The sequence below is a fragment of the Acinonyx jubatus genome, chromosome D3 (assembly GCF_027475565.1).
Source record: "Acinonyx jubatus isolate Ajub_Pintada_27869175 chromosome D3, VMU_Ajub_asm_v1.0, whole genome shotgun sequence".
NCBI classification, from domain to species: domain Eukaryota; kingdom Metazoa; phylum Chordata; class Mammalia; order Carnivora; family Felidae; genus Acinonyx; species Acinonyx jubatus.
In genome coordinates this window covers 53,842,607-53,856,750 of record NC_069392.1, presented here as the reverse complement: position 1 = coordinate 53,856,750, position 14,144 = coordinate 53,842,607, and the positions used below count along the sequence as shown (strand labels likewise).

Below are 14,144 nucleotides of genomic sequence, written 5' to 3'. Positions count from 1 at the left end.
AAAAACACTATGTGTTTATGTGTAAAAATAAATCATAAATTGGTAACATTGTTAGCTACAAAAGGTTAATAAGCCAATACATGAAGTTCTTCTAAAAAGAAAGAAATACCCAAAATTATATATTACAACATAAGGCTAGAAAGTAAACTCACAATTCCCAAAGAAAGCCATGCAAACGTCCCTTAAATATGGGTAAAATTACTCAACCCCGGTCGCTTCTAATAAAGAGAAATGAAGATTAGCAAAAATCCAAATATTTATACAATATTCCTTTGACAAGGCTGTGGGGGAAATGAGGACTCTCATGCACAGCTTGTAAAAATGCAAAAAGTTGGGGTGGAATTTGGCAGTATCTAGAAAAGTTAAGTATGCATTTACCATTCAGTCCAGCAATTTCTTTAGGAATTTCTTGTTAGGAATTTATCTCAGACACATATGGGCAAAAATACAAAAAGATATATGCGGAAGGGTATTCATTGTAGTGTTATTTATAAATGCAAGAAAAAAAGGATTACCAATAAAAATGTCTATCAATTGATGGCTCGTTGACTCATTTTGAGTGCATCCAAACAAGAGAGTAATATGCAGCTATATATACTCCAAGTGGTGAAAAGTACCACAGTTTGCTAATATTCATTAAAGAAGGACTTATATAATTTTTTTAAAGTGTATGTAGAGGCAGGAATGCGGGAGAGCATTTTGGAGAAAGGAATATAAGCAGAATTCTGAAAGCATAGTTGGTTTTTATATTTTTATTTTAAAAAATTTAACTTTGAACAGTTTAAATACATAATTGTGAAGCAAACGGACTTGAAAAATTCCTGATATCCAAAGTAAAATGATGCACATGAACTCTATCTGTGTTCACGAGCAGTTGGCATAGCCCCCACACAGAGGAAATTTTCCAAGTGATCTCAAAAACCATAATTTGATTCCACAGCATGCAAGCCTACGATAAAACCTTAAACTATTTTCAGTAATCATATTATTTTGGGCTGTTGTCTGTGTATCGTGGTTTAAAGCAAAGTTGTAATTATTTTGATGTCTGTGAAAGTTGGGATTTTTAGCAAGGGGCAAAGTAGATATAGACGTAAAAGCAATATGTTTAAGGAAAAACTCCCATTATTGTGTATTTGAATTGGTAGTATCAGTGAGAATTCAATGCATTTTTTGTTTTTTTTTTTTTAAAAAAAAACATATTTCTTCTTCCACTGAAAATTGCCTGAAAGAAATACCAATTTCAATTTTAATATTTAATTAGGCTTGTGGGCTTTTAATAGATTTCGGAGCAAATTGCATTATTAATGTCAAAGGAGTATATACTCACAATCATTTACTTTTATAATACTGCAAATATGCCCTGAGTGTGTTCGGGGGTTACTCTGCCTTGAAGGCTGGGGCTCTTTGGTCTGCTTTAAAATTAAATGTGCTCTAAGGACAGAATCACTGAGCTTTCGTCTGAAGCAGTTACTTTCAACTCAAAAGAGGGGTGCCCCAAGTTGAAAGGAAAGAAAGAAAGCATCTCATTTGGGAAGAAAACTAAGTTTTAAGTGTATATTCAGTTTTTCCAAAGCTAGGGAACCTTATCAGCTTTTTTCAAGTTTTGTTTGTAGTTAGTGCACAAGTCAGAAGGAAAGAGAAAATTTAATACCAGAAGGGGAAAACAAACAAAACCTGAGCATTCCTTTTAGCCTACAAAGCTGGAAACTGACAATTCTTTTTAAATATTCGACATGGGAAGTAAGACCTGATAGGTATTTCAGGACTTATCAAAACCTTATCAAAAGAATTGGGGGGGTGGGAGTGCATTGGCTGTAGGTTTTAGAGATAGAAACCGTATTTTTTAGTCTTGAAAAATCATTCATTTATTAAATTATTTAGCATCAACTAATAACAATAGCTACCACTTAGCAAGTCCTTCTGGAGCTTCCACGTAATCTCCGTTGAATCCTTACACAGTCCTCTGAAGATATGTTTTGCAATTTTGTGGAAAAATTAATTGAACTTGCCCCAATTAAAAAAAATAATAATGCCTAGACACCACTTGCCTTTTTCCTAGCATGAAAACCACTGAGCTAATAATCTGTGTAAAGGAAGCAAGTACTAAAGTATGTGATATCCTTAGGTATGAACTAATCTACTTTTTGACTCCAGAAACACTCCCATTCTGGACATTTTATATAATGAATGGATCATACAGTGTGTGGTCTTTTATGTCAGACATCTTTCATTTAGCATGATGGTTTAAAGGTCCATCTACATTATAATATGTATCAATACTTCATTCTTTTTTATTGCCAAATAATGTTCCATTCTGTGGCCATGCCATATGCTGTTTAGCCATTCATCAACTCATGGGGACTAGGATTTTTCTCACTTTGGGGCTACTACGAATAACGCTGTAAACATTTATGTACAAGTTTGTGTATATATGTTATGATTCTTTTGGGTATATACCTACAAGAGGAATTGCTGGTTTATTCTTATGGCATCGCTATGATTAACATTTTGAGGAAATAACTCAAAATGAGATAGATGTCTTTTCATTTATTAACAATCTTTAAAAATTTTTCTTAACTATGTCTTGTCATGCTTACACTACAAGCTTTATACTTCTTTGATTGCTGTTTCCTTTTGTGATGCTATTGTAGATGGAATGCTTTCCTTAAAATATTATTCTATATTTTTCCTATTTTTGGAGAGTGGGTAAAGTAGCAGTATTAATCATTTAAATGTTTGGTAGAGTTGAGGAGTGATGATATCTGTGCCTGGGTTTTTCTGACAGGTTTTCAATCACTAACTCTCTTATTATAGGTTCACTTATATTGTCTCCTTCTTCTTGAGTCAGGTAGTTTGTGTATTTCCAGAAATTTGTCCATTTCAACTGAATTATCTAATTTATTGACACAATTATTCATAGGATTCCTTTGTAATCCTTTTTGTTTTCATAAGGTCAGTAGTGGTGTTCCCTCTCTAATTTCTGATTCTGGTTACTTGAGTGTTCTCACCTTTCTTCTTGGTCACTCTAGCTAAAGTCATGTCAGTTTTCTTCATCTTTTCAAAGAACAGCTTTTGGCTTTATTTATTTTCTGTATTTTTTTCTATTCTCTATTTCATTGTTTTTTTACTCCCATACTTATTACTTCTTTCATTTTGCTTACATTAAGTGTAGTTTGTGCTTATTTTCCAGTGTCTTCAGCTGAAAAGTTAAGGCATTTATTTTTTTCTTCTTTATATATAGCCATATTGTATTTTGTCTTCATTTACCTTAAAATGTTTTCTAATTTATTTTTTCTTCTTTGACCCACTGGTTATTTAGGAATATTTTATTTAATCACCATATATTTATAAATTTCCCAATTTTTCTTAATGATTTCTACTTTTATTCCATTGTGACTGGAAAGCATACTTTATAGATTTCAATCCTCCAGTTAAAAGTTTGTTTTATGACCCTGATTGTGATCTGTCCTAAAGAATGTTCCATGTTTACCTAAGAATGATGTGTATTCTTCTAAACACAGAATATTTAGCACCCCATCTGTGGTGGGGTCTTTGTAAATGTATATTATATCTAGTTGATTTATAGTGTTGTTCAAGTTTTCTATATTCTTGTTGATTATCTGCCTCGTTATAATATCCATTATTGAAAGGTTATTGAAGTCTCCCACTATTATTATTGAATTGTTTACCTTCATTTCTAACAGCCTTTCATTTATTTTGGGACTCTCTCATCGTGTGTGTGTGTGTGTGTGTGTGTGTGTGTGTGTATTTATATATATATGTATATATATTGTTTTTGTTATATATTATTAATGAATTGTCTCTCTTATCATTATAAAATATCGCTCTTTGTCTCTAGTAACTTTTTTAATGTTTATTTTTGAGAGAGAGTACACCCATGCGTGAACAGCAGAGGGGCAGAGAGAGAGAGAGAGAGAGAGAGAGAGAATCTCACACAGGCTCCATGCTGTCAGCACAGAGCCTGACTCAGGGCTCAATCTCACCAACCTGACCTGAGCCGAAATCAAAAGTTGGATGCTTAACCAACTGAGCCACCCAGGTGCTGCCCCTCTAGCAACTTCTTGTATCTATGTTGCCTAATATTAGTTATTTCTGTAACACCAGAAAAAGGCAATGGTAACTTGGATTATAGGTAGTGGTAGTACTGAAAATGAAGAGAAGTGGGCAAAATTTTGGACATGGAAGTGACATATAAAAGAATGCAGGACAAATTGAATATTGCTTACCTCTACTCAAATACAACCAAAATAATTTACCTTTCCTTCCTAAATGGCTATGTAATTTTGGAAACCCAATGCCAAATGAAAATGTGGAGGCTCTTATTTAAAAATTAATATCAAGATGGTGATAACAGAGCATTACACAAAGCATGGTTAGTTTTTTGGTTATTTTGTGTGTGTGTGTGTGTGTGTGTGTGTGTTTTCATTGTTTGTTTTGCTTTGTTTTGTTTTTGAGAGAGAGAGAGAAAGCCTGCATGTGCACATGGAAGAGGGGAAGTGAGAGAAGGAGAAAGAGAATCTTAAGTGGGCTCCACACTTAGCATGGAGCCTGATGTGGGGGCTTGATCTCACAGCTCTGAGATCATGACCTGAGCTGAAATCAAGAGTGAGATGCTTAACTGACTGAGCCAGCCAGGCACCCCACATGGGACTCTTCTGAGCACGGGATGTTGTGAAACACATACATGCCCCACTTTGTTCCTTTGATTTATTTAGCAAATTGGATGAACACTGTGTTTTCATAAAAATGGCAGATAGTTACTGGCGGGAAGAAAGGTAATATATGCAAAGATGGAAAAGATTAAAGATACAAGTGAGGATATTTTGAGTTTTTTGAGGAGAGGAGAAAACGGGCAACTGCCAATCGTGAATAAATACTGAAAAGGAATTTAAAGGAAAAAATTGCTATGAATTATTAATGAGCAATGATCCAAAAAGAAAAAAATTTGGTTCTTCTTGGCTCTATGGCTCTCTTTCTTTTTAGGAAAATGATGTTATCTAGCCCTTTTATGCCTCAAGGTTCACCCACCTGAACTTTTCTTTGACCTGCCCTTTTCACCCCATGTCCCTCATTTACTAGTCATCTTTTAAATCCTGCATTCAAAGCCTGGATAAAATGTGGTCATAATTTTCATAGCATCCTGAGTTTGTCCTTTGAAGGATGTACCACAGCGTATGGCCGCATACACACACTACATGCCCCTACACACATTCACACACATATATTATCATACTACGTTGGTATCCATTCCTCAGTTTTATTGCTCAGTGCTATTTAAAAGCCACATAGGGAATCTGGTATAGATCCTCCATATGCCACCATGTAAGTGGTTAGAAAGCAGGTTTGATAAATTAGAAGTTCAAATGTAGGTATTGTAATACTATGGTGAGGTTTACCTTGTATGTAAGTTACCCCCCAAAACCTATCATAGCGTGAAAGGTCTAAAGGGACCTGAGAAATATTTTGATAGCGACCTCTATTTTTTAAAGGCTATAGAGAAAGAAACAGGCCAGGAAAGTTAGGTATATTGCTCAAAGTGACACAAGCTGACTTTTTGGTTATTTAGTTCATATGTCTTTTGGTTTTTATGTATCGATATAACGATCTCCTGAGGACACAGCAAAGGACAATGCTGAACAATCCAGACTGTGTACTGCAGCAAAGAAACAGGACTAACAGAATAACCAGTGTGGTGTGCAACATGCCAACGTTCAAATGGGTGGCTTTCTTTGAGCATTGGCTTTGGGATGAGTGTAGGGGAGTTTAAGAAAGAAAAAAAGAAAGAGAGAGAGAGAGAGAGAGAGAGAGAGAGAGAGAGAGAGAGAGAAAGAAAGAAAGAAAGAAAGAAAGAAAGAAAGAAAGAAAGAAAGAAAGAAAGAAAGAAAGAAAGAAAGAAAGAAAGAAAGAAAGAAAAAGAAAGAAAGAAAGAAAGAAAAGAGGCAAAAGACTGGTCTTGATAAATAACAGCTTCAGGCTCCAGCCAAAGAGAATTTCTCTACCTCACATTTGAAAAATGACTCTAGCTATAGTAACAGTAGCACCACAAATGGCTAATTACAGTTGTGAAGGAGCTCTCATTACTGGTTTTCAAAAGTCCATACTACCTGTAACACTGGCAGTGGCTACTGCTATTTTGATAGTGCTTGGCTTTTGCTTGTTTTTATCACAGAAAGGCATCCTGATTGGTCAGGCCCACAATTTCCTTTATTTGGGAACTTTCTTCATAAATTCTGGAAACCCCAAACGTTCTGTCTTCTAAACACGGTACTATCTCTAGCTTCTTGCTTCATTTTTAAGACATCAGAATAGTCATTCCCTGTAACAGATTTGGAGCGATGGAGAAAGGATCTATATACATATACATAAATCTTGAGAGCTAAAAAGGACATAGCAGAAGATTAGCATTGTATGAGATGCAGCATCACATCTGATGGCTGAGAACTCCAGTTAATCTAAGTTTGAGAATTCTTGATTTGGGGATTTGTAGAGATCTTCTGAAAAGTGTAGAATGGAGCAGCTACTTTCAAGAGACCTAAGTGAATTAGCTACACATCTGAGTTTCTTTTTTGTAATGTTTATTTATTTTTGAGAGAGAGAGAAAGAGTGAGTGTACCAGCAGAGGCGCAGAGAGGGAGACACCGAATCTGAAGCAGGCTCTAGGCTCCGCACTGTCAGCACAGAACACGACACGGGGCTCGAACCCACAAACTGTGAGATCATGACCTGAGCCGAAGTTGGACGCTTAACCTACTAAGCCACCCAGGCAACCCACTGTACCTCTGAATTTCTAAGGCAGTTGAAGACAATAAGAATTTAAACCATTAACTGAGAAGCATGATGTGCGTAGGCAGCCTAAATAGGAAGGTGAAGATTGAAGGAGACAAATGTTTGTGAAACCTTTTAAACTAATACAATAAGAACACAAACCCTATACATTGTACCGTGTTCAAGAAGACTGGGAGGGCAGAAAGATGAGAAAGGATACCCCCACCGCATTTGGACTTAATTTAATAGTAGTTTTGGGTTCTTACTTCCAAATCACTGTAAATAGGTACTTAATCTATTCAAGCTGCTATAACAAAAATACCATAAACCGGGTAACTCAAACAAAAAACATTTATTTCCCGGAGTTCTGGATGCTATGAAGTCCAAGACCACAGTGCTGGCAGATTTGTTAGCTGGTGAAAACCTACTTACTGGTTCATAGCTGGCCATCTTTTCACTGTGTCCCCCCATGGTAGAAGGAGTGAGAGAGGTCTCTGGTGTCTCCCTTATAAGGGCACTACTCCCACTCATGAGGGCTGCACCCTCACAGAGGTCCTACCTCCAAATACCGTCACACTGGGGATTAGATTTCAATATATGAATTTTGAGAGGATGGCAAACATTCAGTCCACGGCAGGCACTTTAAGAGAAACAAAGTTAAATAAGAATCACTGATCTCAGGGAACTTACAGATCAAAATGAGATAAAATATTTTTTTCTTTTCCCGTCTAAACATCAGAATCCTTTAAGATTCTGATTGAATAGTACTTCCTCTGGGAAACTTGACTGTACCTTGTCACCTTGTGGCCCTTTGGGAGAGTAAATTATTCTCCTGGATATGTCTCTATTCTAGCACTGTACTTTTTTTTTTAAAGTTTATTTATTTTGAGAGAGAGAGAGAGCTCAAACATGGGAGGGGGCAGAGAGAAAGGAGAGAGAGCGAATCCCAAGCAGGCTCAGTGCTTGTCAGCGCAGAGCCTGAGACAGGGCTCGATTTCCCAAACCTGGAGACCATGACCTGAGCCAAAATCAAGAGTCAGACGCTTAACCGACTGAGCCACCCAGGTGCCCCCAGCACTGTACTTGAAAGCAGAAATTCTGTCTTGCTCACGATTACATCCCCTGAATAAATATAATAAGTGCTCAACCATTTTGGCTTAATGAATAATAGATTTTTAAAAATAGAACACGTAGTGCCAAAAGTGAGAAAGGTATAAAGAGAATTATTTATTGGATGGCAGGGGTGAAGGGTTTATTTTAGATAAAGCAAAGGAATCTGAGGCAAAAAGAAAGACTATACTGAATTTGAAGATTCTATGGGTAAAGGAGGAAGCCTCCAAGAAGTTTTATAAACTTCTGCTTTATTTTGAATACAGTAGCAACAGGAAAAGCTGGCCCCTGTTGGAGACTTCCATTGCAAGGAAAGGATGCCCTTCAAATCCTTTGTTAGCCAACCTCCATTTGTTTAGAGCTGGCAAGGGTCTGCACCCAGTGATCCAAATTTTCAAGTTGGAGTGTTATCCAAATGACAGCAGTTACAATTTGTGTAAAGAATTTATTCAAATTATCAAACTGAAATGAGAAGCAAGCAAGCATCCAATCCTCCCGTTATTATCAAATCCAATTACATAGGACTTTGGAATGCTTTCTTTCTATCCGGAAGTTCACATTGAGCTGTCTAAAGAGGGCAATTGTAGTTTGCTGCAGTTATCCATTGGATCTCTTGAGTCTAAATTATATGCATAATGCATAAGTTAACTACTGATGTTTCCTCTCCACAAACTCCATCAGGCAGACTTTTCAATTTGTTTTTCAACTCTGATATAAACTGGGCTGATATACAGACCGAAATTTAACAAGACCAAATTGTAGTAATAATGGCCATAATAACTAACATTTGTGTCGTAATTTCTAGTTTGCCCGAATCTTTACATCCATTATCTTCTTTGCTCCTCACTAATATTCAGGGTTGTTGGCCATAAAGATGCTTTGGATCAGAACCTATAATTATGAGTCTAAGGAAGCTCGGCCATAAGATTCACCACATTCTAGAGCTCATTGATAGTGATACGACTGACTTTGTGTATGGATAGTGATGTCCCTAGGCATCAACATTCTGAACATCACTCTTCATCTGAAATTTTCAGAGGAATACTTCTATTCATGTACAGTCTTGACTTCTCATCTGTCATTCACTCTTCAATCCACTGTAGCTGGCTCCTCCCCACCATTTTGCTGAAACTGGTCAGAGAAAATTTGTCAATGATTCCACTTATTGTCAAACTATAGGTGATTTTTGTTTTACTGGATTTCCTGGCTATATTTAAATGTGTTGATGTTAGAGCTTTGAAACATCCGCTCTCTTGGCTTCTGTGATAATACACTCTCATTTCACTTTGCTCCTCAGATAATTCTTCTGCCACATTCCTGGGCTTTCTCTCTCTCCTCATGCCCTCCACCCTGGGATGCTCCTAGCCTCCTGCTCTTGTCCCTTTAACCCTCGTATTCTGCACACTGCTCAAAAGGAAGCCGACTAGCTCTTAGGGTTTTAGAATGTGCTAAGAGTGGCATATCTCACCCATGTTTTGCCCTGATCTTCAGATTTTATATCTGGTTACCTACCAGGTAGCTTGATCTAGATATCCCAAGAAAACTCATATTCAATTACTTTAAAATAAATTCTTCATATCAACACCTACTGTTGCCTGTCTTATGGGGTTATCTCATGCAGGAATGCCTTCCTCTTCACCTGACTCATATCAGTTATTATGTTCCCTATGATAATTTTCTAGTTGCCTCCTCCATTAAGTTTTCTTCCTATATGTTCCCATGATACCCTGGGCATGCCTCTTATTTAACCAGTTACCTGCTTTCCTCTATACTGGACTGTGCACAGTTTGAGGGCAGGAAAGGTGTCTTTTTTTGACTCTCATATCACCAGTGTTAATAGATAACTGGCTTATATTCATGTTCAATGAATACTAGATGGATAAATGAATGATTCATAAGGGAATTGTTCCAATAAAATACTGTACCACTTTTGAAAACTTAGTTAAATCTAACTGAGCACAGTAATAATCAGTTGAGGATGTCTTCTTACGGTTCTCTTTTTCTCTTAATACCTTGAAAAGCACAATAATGGAAGAAGAGAAGTGTTTCGGATCAAACATTTAAGACAAATGTTTTGAAATACATAAATTCTGTTTTAAACTGTATTCAGCTTTAAGTCCTCTGACTCAAGAGAGAAATATTTACATAGTTACCTGGGGAACCGTTTTTACCTTTACCTTATCCTCTTTATAACCTCTTCTGGTTCACTAGCCATATGCAAAGTAGTGTGGAGGCATGGGGAAGGATCCCTCATCATCCTGCTCCAGAAGATCAGCTGGGTGTTTCTGTTGTGTGAAAAATACATAAGATCAATTATGTAAAATTGTGTAGATAATGATTTTACAAAGTAGAGCCTAAAAGGGACTCACAGAGGTTAAGCCATCCCCTATGGTTAATTTGTATGTCATTTACACAATGGAAAGATCTACATGATAACATATGTGAAAAAAGATGACGATGTGATCTAATTAAAGTCAACATAATTGGGATTATGCAGTTATTATACCTCAGTAGATTCCAATAAACCTGAGTTAGTTTTCAATGCACATTCTATGGCCCATAGTGGAGACTTCGTTTGTATCTGGAGATTGTGCCATCGGGGTGTCCAACTTGTGGCTCTCTATTCTTAGAAAGCCCATTTCTTCCATGTGAATTCCTCTGATGAGCTGTCTTGATTAGTATATTTTCCTCTCTTAAATTCTACTCTTTTCTGTCCTTATTTTGATTGCTTTTCTTTTCTTATAAATATAAGTTTCTCCACTTCTGTACTATCCAATACAGCAGCCATTAACCACATATGACTATTGAAACTGAAATTAATTAAAATTGAGTAAAATTTAAAATTCAGTTTCTCAGTCACAGCAGGACACATTTCAAGTGCTCAGCTGCCAAAGAGGTGGGTGGGTACTATATTGAATTGAACATTTCCATCACCACAAAAAGTTCTATTGGAAGAAAAAAAAAGTTCTGTTGGATAGTGCTGATTCCAGACACTACTCTTCCTACCTTACACCATTACACTGACCTTTGGATGGTTTTATTACTTCAGAACTTTTTCTACATTTATTCCATTAAGCTCCTTGCATTTAATTATATATGTGTTTTTCTCTCAATAAAATGAGTGAGGTCAATGAATAGCTTTATGGAAACTTAAATGGTGATTCTTAAATAGTAATGCTTTTCATTCAAACTTCTCAGCCTTTACTTAACTTTGTAGCTATATAGGGGCTCCAAGAAGAGCTACTAAGTTGTACCATAGGTGTTGAAAACTTCTTTGGTAGAGGCTGGCATTGCTTTAAAACTAGAAACAAAACCAATTTTAAAAGAATTTCATTGTGACAGAATTTCAAATTGTGTGCCATCTAGAGAAAACAAGACCAAACTGAAAATGTTTGAAATGCCACTGAGTTCATTCTATTTTTCCAGCCTTTCCCACATGGACCATGATAATAACCTAGAACTCAGGTGAAACTATGGAAGATTTACACACATATGTACCGAGATAACATAGAGCTTCAGAGAGACGATGCTTATCTGAAACTTTAATGATTGGAAATTATGTTAATCAGTTGGAAAAAATGGAAGGGAAATTATAGGAATTGTCTGCACAATAAATGGAAGCAGCTTTCAGTTTATCTGACTGAGCCCTCAAATCTTCCACCAGGTTATTGTGAGGTCAGGGAGCCACGGAGAAAGGGCTCTAAAAGAAAGGAGCGGCCCTGTGCTTTCCCTGGACTACCAAGCATATGTAACTGGTTTTACAGGTCAATATTGATCAGGCTTTCTGGCAGCAGGTTCTTAAAAGCCCAGTAAAATGGGTCTTTATTTACTCTTAAGATCCTCTTTTTGTTTTGTGTTTTTGTGTTTGTGCCTCCTCACCGAAGGGAAGGAACGAAAAGGCGACTCATTAGAATTCTGGGACCTTTCTCTAGGATACAGTTCAGGGCTATCCAGGTGTTATGAGTGCATAATGGTTGGTTTGGCTTGCTTTCCTTCTACAACCTCCTCTGAACTTTGTCATGTCCTCTGGGAATCTGTCCACACAAACCGGTTAAATTTTACTGGCTTCACCAGCCCGCTGCTACTCAGGAAGGAGCTCTTTGGGGAGTTCAGAATGTTCTACTTTTCTAGGAAGTCAGAAATATCACTCTCTGTATGAAAATTGAATTAGCCATTTTCTACATTCCTCTTTCCTGGGTTCAGGTACTGATGCACCTTCCTGAAATAGGCACCAGGCTGCTCCCCTGCCTCAGTAGAGATCTTGAGTCTGTCTGCCTGAATCACTCCAAGAGGGTAGGAAGGCCAGAGTTGCCTTATTTTTTTCTCTTTCATGTTAACAAATTTCAAATGCCAAATATGATTACAATTACAATGCTAATATTTTCCTTTTGTGGTTTCAAGGCACACAGTCATTTTAAATGACATTTGGTTCTTGGCTAACATACAAATGCTTTTTCTGAGAGCCCTGCTTGCATCCACATCTAGTTTCTGGAACTAGTGGAAGTATGTGGGTCCACAGAGTGAAAGCTGCCTTGTGTCATTGTTTGGTCCACTCACTCAAGTTCAGAATTAACAAATGATTAATGCGTGGTGACTAACATTCTGGCCAATATCTCAGTGGCCTCGGGGAAAAACAAATTATATCTGGTGATTTAAACTCATTAGGGAATGCTCCTCTTGAGTACAGTAGTCCCTCCTTATCCACAGGGGATATGTCCAAGACCCCTAAGAGATGCCTGAAATTATGAATAGTTCTAAACCCTAGATGTACTATGTATTTTCCTCTATTACATACCTATGATAAAATTTAATTTATAAATTATGTTTTTAAGTGTATGTATTTATAAATTTAGTAATTTATAAATTAGGCATAATAAGCAAACAATAACTAATGAACTAAATTAATTATACAATATACTGTAACAAGTGTTACATGAATGTGGTTGCTCTCTTACCCTTTTTGTGATGGTTTGAGATGATAAAATGCCTATGTGATGAGATGAAGTGAGGTGAATGACACTGGCATTACGACATTAGCATTAAGTTACTATTGACCTTCAGACTATACCTCAAAAGGAGGATCATCTCTTTCTGGATGAAACTGATTCCAGGTAACTGAAACCCTAGAAAGGGAAACCATGGATAAGAACTGCTGTACTCTGAATGTATCTAAAAGTAATTTTTACACTACCTAAATTTAGAAATTTTTTTCTGGTTCCTATTTCTGGCAATATAAGTGACTCTATTGTTTCTTGGGGCAATATTGTAAAAATAAACATTTTGTTTATTTTAATTCTGGTATAACATAACATAGTGTTATATTAGTTTCAGGTGTACAACGTAGTGAGTTGTCAGTGCTCTATATTCAGTGCTCATCACCGTAAGTGTACTTTTAAACCCTTTCACCTATTTAACCCATCCCCCCGCCCGCCTCCCCTCGGGAACCATCTGTTTGTTCTCTATATTTGAGAGACTTTTTTTTTTTTGGTTTGTCTCTTTTATTCTTAGTTTCTTTTGTTTCTTAAATCCACATATGAGTGAAATCATATGCTATTGTATTACACGGACTTATTTCACTTAGCATCGTATCCTTTAGTTCCATCCATGTATTGCAAATAGCATGGCAAGATTTCATTCTTTTTTATGACTGAGTAATATTCCATTATACGCACACATACACATATCAGTGGATACCTGGGCTGCTTCCATACGTAGTCTGGCTATTGCAAATTATGTGGCAATAAATGTAGAGGTGCCCGTATCCCTTTGAATTAGTGTTTTTGTATTTTTTTCATAAATACCAAGGAGAGTGATTACTGGATCATAGGGTAATTCTATTTTTAACTTTCTGAGGAAGTTCCCTACTGTTTTCCACAGTGGCTGCACCAGTTTGCATTCCCACCAACAGTGCAAGAGGGTTCCTTTTTTCCACATCCTTGCCAACATTTGTTGGTTCTTGTGTTACTGAGTCTAGCCATTCTTACAGGTGGGAAAAAAGGCCTCATTGTCTTTTTGATTTACATTACCCAGATGATGAGTGATGTTGAGCATCTTTTCATGTGTATCTTGGCTATCTGTATGTATTCTTTGGAGGAATGTCTGTTCATGCCTTCTGCCCATTTTTTGATTGGAGTGCCTTTTGGTGTTGTATAAGTTCTTCTATATTTTTTTTACTAACCCTTTATTGGATATGTCATTTGCAAATATCTTCTCCAATTCAGTAGGTTGTCTTTTAGCTTTGTTGATTG

General features: G+C 36.7%; 1 protein-coding gene across 7 annotated transcripts in view; it reads left to right on the top strand.

The window, feature by feature from the left end:
- NOL4 (nucleolar protein 4) overlaps positions 1–14,144 on the top strand; it is a 413,504-nt gene that overhangs the window by 343,613 nt on the left and 55,747 nt on the right. The window lies entirely within an intron of this gene.